Consider the following 6,000-nt stretch of genomic DNA (forward strand, 5'->3'; position numbering starts at 1 on the left):
ACAACACAAAAGAAGACTCTACACATGGACATCACCAGATAGCCAACACCGTAATCAGATAGATTATATTCTTTGCAGTCAAAGATGGAGAAGCTCTATATAGTCAGCAAAAACAAGACCAGGAGAAGACTGTGGCTCAGATCATGGACTCCTTATTGCCAAATTCAGACTTAAATTGAAGAAAGTAGGGAAAACCACTAGACCCCTCAGGTATGACCTAAATCAAATCCCTTACAATCGTACAGTGGAAGTGAGAAATAGATTCAAGGGATTAGATCTGATAGACAGAGTGCCTGATGAACTATGGATGGAGGTTCATGACATTGTACAGGAGCCAGGGATCAAGACCATCCCCAAGAAAAACAAATGCAAAAAGCAAAATGGCTGTCTGAGGAGACCTTACAAATAAATAGCTGTGAAAAGAAGAGAAGTGAAAAGCAACAGAGAAAAGGAAATATATATTTGAAAGCAGGGTTCCAAAAAATAACAAGGAGAGATAAGAAAGCCTTCTTCAATGATCAGTGCAAAGAAATAGAGGAAAACAATAGAATGGGAAAGACTAGAGATCTTTTCAAGAAAATTAGAGATACCAAGGGAACATTTCATGCAAAGATGGGCTCAATAAAGGACAGAAATGGTATGGACCTGACAGAAGCAGAAGATCTTAAGAAGAGGTGGCAGGAATACACAGAAGAACTGTACAAAAAAGATCTTCATGACCCAGATAATCACGATGGTATGATCACTCACCTAGAGCCAAACATCCTGGAATGCGAAGTCAAGTGGGCCTTAGGAAGCTTTACTATGAACAAAGCTAGTGGAGGTGATGGAATTCCACCTGAGCTATTTCAAATCCTAAAAGATGACGCTGTGAAAGTGCTGCACTCAATATGCCAGCAAATTTGGGAAACTCAGCAGTGGCCACAGGACTGGAAAAGGTCAATTTTCATTCCAATCCCAAAGAAAGGCAATGCCAAAGAATGCTCAAACTACCACACAGTTGCACTCATCTCACGTGCTAGTAAAGTAATGCTCAAAATTCTCCAAGCCAGGCTTCAACAGTACATGAACCATGAACTTCCAGATGTTCAAGTTAGTTTTAGAAACAGCAGAGGAACCAGAGGTCAAATTGCCAACATCCATTGGATTATTGAAAAAGAAAGAGAGTTCCAGAAAAATATCTATTTCTGCTTTATTGACTATGCCAAAGCCTTTGACTGTATGGATCACAACAAACTGGAAAATTCTGAAAGAGATGGGAATACCATACCACCTGACCTGCCTCCTGAGAAATCTGTATGCAGGTCAGGAAGCAAGAGTTAGAACTGGACATGGAACAACAGACTGGTTCCAAATAGGGAAAGGAGTATGTCAAGGCTGTATTTTGTCACCCTGCTTATGCTGGGCTGGAGGAAGCACAAGCTGGAATCAAGATTGCTGGGAGAAATATCAATAACCTCAGATATGTAGATGACACCACCCTTATGGCAGAAAGCGAAGAACTAAAGAGCCTCTTGATGAAAGTGAAAGAAGAGAGTGAAAAAGTTGGCTTAAAACTCAACATTCAGAAAGCTAAGATCATGGCATCCAGTCCCATCACTTCATGATAAATAGACGGGGAACCAGCGGAAACAGTGACGGACTCTATCTTTTGGGGCTCCAAAATCCCTGCAGATGGTGACTGCAGCCATGAAATTAAAAGACGCTTGCTCCTTGGAAGAAAAGTTATGACCAACCTAGACAGCTTATTAAAAAGCAGAGACATTACTTTGCCAACAAAGGTGCGTTTAGTCAAAGGTATGGTTTTTCCACTAGTCATGTATGGATGTGAGAGTTGGACTATAAAGAAAGCACCGAAGCATTGATGCTTTTGAACTATGGTGTTGGAGAAGACTCTTGAGAGTCCCTTGGACTGCAAGGAGATCCAACCAGTCCATCCTAAACGTAATCAGTCCTGAATATTCATTGGAAGGACTGATGTTGAAGCTGAAACTCCACTACTTTGGCCACCAGATGTGAAGAACTGGCTCATTGGAAAAGACCCTGATGCTGGGAAAGATTGAAGGCAGGAGGAAAAGAGGAAGACAGAGGATGAGACAGTTGGATGGCATCACCAACTCAATGGACATGAGTTTGAGTAAACTCTGGGAGTCAATGATGGACAGGGAGGCCTGGTGTGCTGCAGTCCATGAGGTCACAAAGAATTGGACACAACTGAGCAACTGACCTGAACTAAAATCACTAGTGTACCATCAGAGGTAATTTTGGGAGAGCTTTTCCACCTCTTAATACTTGGGGCTGAGGAAAAGAGCCCCAAACCTTGGTTGCTAATTCAAAGTGTATATGCCACATCCTGGAGAACAATACTCCAGTCCTGCAAGGTCACCTGTGTGTTAGTCGCTCAGTTGTGTCCAACTCCTAGCGACCCCATGTATTGTAGTCCACCAGGCTCCTCTGTCCATGGAATTTCTCAGGCAATAATAGTGGAGTGGGTTGTCACTCCCTTCTCCAGGGGATATTCCCCACCCAGGTATCAAGCTCAGTTCTCCTGCATTGCAGCCAGATTCTTTACCATCTGAGCCATCAGGGAAGCCCGGCAAGGTCACCTAGATGGCTCTATAACTGAGTCTTCCGAAGGCCTCCCTCTGTTCATTCAGGTCAGTCACTTTAGAATGATGCGAGATATAGTAACACAAATGAATTCTATGAGCATGAACCCATGAACCCAAGCAATGCTATGAAGAATATCATAGTGGCAAATAAGGTATTCTCTAGGCTCACTGCTGAGTGTCCAAATTACAAGAGCAGAGGTCAACACTGAACCCTTGACTGGGGCCACAATCCCATGGGGAACCAGCTAACCACCTGGTGGCAGTTTGATTATACTTGACCAGTTCCATCAGGGAAATGGGCAGAACTTTGTTTTTAACCGAAATAGACAATTACTATGGATATAGGTTTCTCTTCCTTCTTCATAATGCTCTGGCATTTGTGGACTCTCAGAATTCCTTATTCACTATTGTGGCTTTCCTCAGCTACTTAGGCTTCCTCATTGCATGGTGGATGGTTTCCAGGAAGGAGAATTCCAAGAGGAAGGAAATGGAAGCTGCCAGTCTTCTTAAGGCTGAGATAAGAAATCCCAGAATATCATTCCTATCATATTCTGTTGGTCAAAGCAATCACAGGGCCAGAGTGAAGGAGATGGAAGATGAACTCCACTTCTTTTTAAAATTGAAGTATCATTGATTTACAATGTCATGTTAGTTTCAGCTGTATAGCAAAATGATTCAGTTATACATATATATCTGTAAATTTTCAGATTCTTTTCCACCATAGGTTTATTACAGGATATTGAATATAGTTCCCTGTGCTATACATAGGTCCTTGTTGTTTACCTACTTTATATATAGTAGTATGTATCTGTTAATCCCAAACTCCTAAATTATCCCTTTTTCAGCCCCTTATCTGAATGCCCATGGGGAACAAGTCTAGAAGGCTCAAACAGATTAACACACTAGCCCTGAACTAGCCAAGTCTGCCCCAGAGTGAGCTCATGGGTTATAGTAACCCAGGCATCACCCAGACCACTTGTGCCTGACTAGTCTTAGGATTTGGGCATCCATAGCCTTTTCAATGTAAGTGTTACCTTGACTATTTTCTTTGAACTCTTTGCCATTGTTTGACTGAATTGCATTTTTATCATCTGGGACACCTCAGCTGCTTCTGGAAGCAACTGGCCCCTTGTCTGACTAAGTGGTGCCACATACCCCTGCATATTATATATAATATGATATTCAGTACGTACCTACATATATAAACTCTCAGAAAGTAAAAGGAGAGAGAGAAGCAGAAAGGATTGTGGAATGAATGAGAGCAAGAAAAACCGAGGCAGGGGGAGTCTCTGTTCTGTCGCTGACTTGCTATGTGACCCAGAGAAGCTGACCTCTCTGGTCCCACATTTCTGTGACCCTAAGGTTAGTAGAATCGTACCACGTGTCTGTAAGAGTCTTCTTTGTCCTAACAATTTATGGGCCCACAGTTATATGAAACACCTAGAGCTCTGGCAAACGTAGGATTTCTCTCTTCAAACCCCACCTAGGAGAACAAGATGGCAGAGGAGTAGGTGGATGTGGAGTACATCTCTCTCCATGGATACTTCAGAAATATACCTTCCGACACAGAGGTGCCTGCAGAACACCAGCTAAGAATGGATAGGAGTACCTGACGAGCAGAAAAGAATATATAGAACCACACAAAACTCAGTAGGATGAAAGAACTAGGGGGGAAAACAGGAGTGTTAGTAGGACTGGACCTGCCCTCAGTGGGTAGGGGAACTGAAGCAGGGGTCTGATCCACACATCGGGACAATTGTCTGAGTCAGAGGAGAAACATTTAAGGCTGAGAGTGAAGCAGCTGATCTGTGACAGCCTAAATGGAATGAGAATCAGACAGTCCTTGCCGCAGCCATACATACCCCGAACAGGGATGTAGCTGCCCTGGAAGGTGCAGTGGTTAGGGGCTGGAGTTTGGGGATTGTGGAGCAATCCCAAGGTGAGGGCTGCTGTTGACTATAGAGAGACGGATCGAGGGGATGTGAGGGAGGAGGTTGTGGTGGGAAATGCCTGTGGAGGAAAGCTGGGCAGCCATGGAAGCAAGGCAATACTGCTGAGTCATGCTTTGTGGTTGGAACCATCACCGTAGCCTCTCTCTTCCCACAGGCCAGCATCAGCAGCTGAACAATATAGAGGCTGAACCATCAAACACCTGACTCACTGAACTACAGAGTAGAACCCCACCCAGGGTGCCCGTTTAAGTGCCTGACACTCTGATCTACAGAGTAGGACCCCAGCCAGGGGGTCCCCTCTATGTGCCTGATGCACCAGACAACAGAGAAGGAATCCAGGCAAGGGTGCCCTCTAAATGCCTGAACAGGTGAAGCTATGGAGAAAGACTGGCCAAAGAGGCTTTCTGATTGACAGCTCCAAGAGGCTCAAAACAAGACTCTAATAGGGCCATAACTCCTGCTGTGGAGACAGTCCATGTCCCTGCACACTTGGCACTGCCAGGGTCCCCACAAACCGAGCAGCTGCACCACCTTCATGGTCAACCCTCACTGGGGCGGAGCTGCCATAGGCAAATAAAGTCTTGCATCTGTGCATCCAAGGTCATTTCAGTCGTGTCCAACTCTTTGCGATCCTGTGGACTGTGGCCTGCCAGGCTTCTCTGTCAGGGGGGTTCTCCAGGCAAGAATACTGGAGCGTATTGGCCAATACTGGTTCCCATACTCTTCTAGAGCACTATATTTCCTGCTGACCTAGCTGCCAACTCCCCTGAGTACCTCGTGCTGCCAGAACCCCTGAAACCCAAGCAGTTGCACCACCTCCACACCTGGCCCTCACTGGGACAGACACAAGTCCTCCAGGGCAGCCTCAGGAGCAAACCCCAGTGGATGGCCCACAAGCAGAGGTGGAAATAAAACCACAATTGAAAACCAGGGGCAGTGTGATTAAGGAAGAAGACCCAAAACCTTCCCACCAGCTGAACAAGCTGCAGATTAAATCCACACAATCAACTGGGCAGACTCTGTGTCTATGGAATATATAAAAGGCCACTGGGAGCTCCCACAAAAGAAAACACACTAATTCTGATACCTGTGGACTTTGGAGGCAAGAACACACTGGAGTAGAACCAGATTAGAAACTGAGCTGCCCCCACAGCAGGTCCAGAGATCAGCACAGTGTAGGAGGGCATCCTAGGGAGGTGAGGTGGACTGTGACACCCAGTGAGGGAAAGGACTCTGACAGCAGTGACTCAAAAATAACATTTATTATTCTTAAGTTTCTACTTGTTCTATAAATTCTTTGATATAAATTTTTTTTTCCTTTTTTTGGTTCCCCCCTCTGTTGTAGTTGTCTCTTTTATTGGCACTATGAAATCTAACTAAGCTTTTGAGTTTTCTTTCTCCTCAGCCACATTTTTTATTGTTGTTATAAGCCTCTG

Source organism: Cervus canadensis, chromosome 7, assembly GCF_019320065.1.
Source record: "Cervus canadensis isolate Bull #8, Minnesota chromosome 7, ASM1932006v1, whole genome shotgun sequence".
In the NCBI taxonomy this organism is placed as follows: Eukaryota; Metazoa; Chordata; class Mammalia; order Artiodactyla; family Cervidae; genus Cervus; species Cervus canadensis.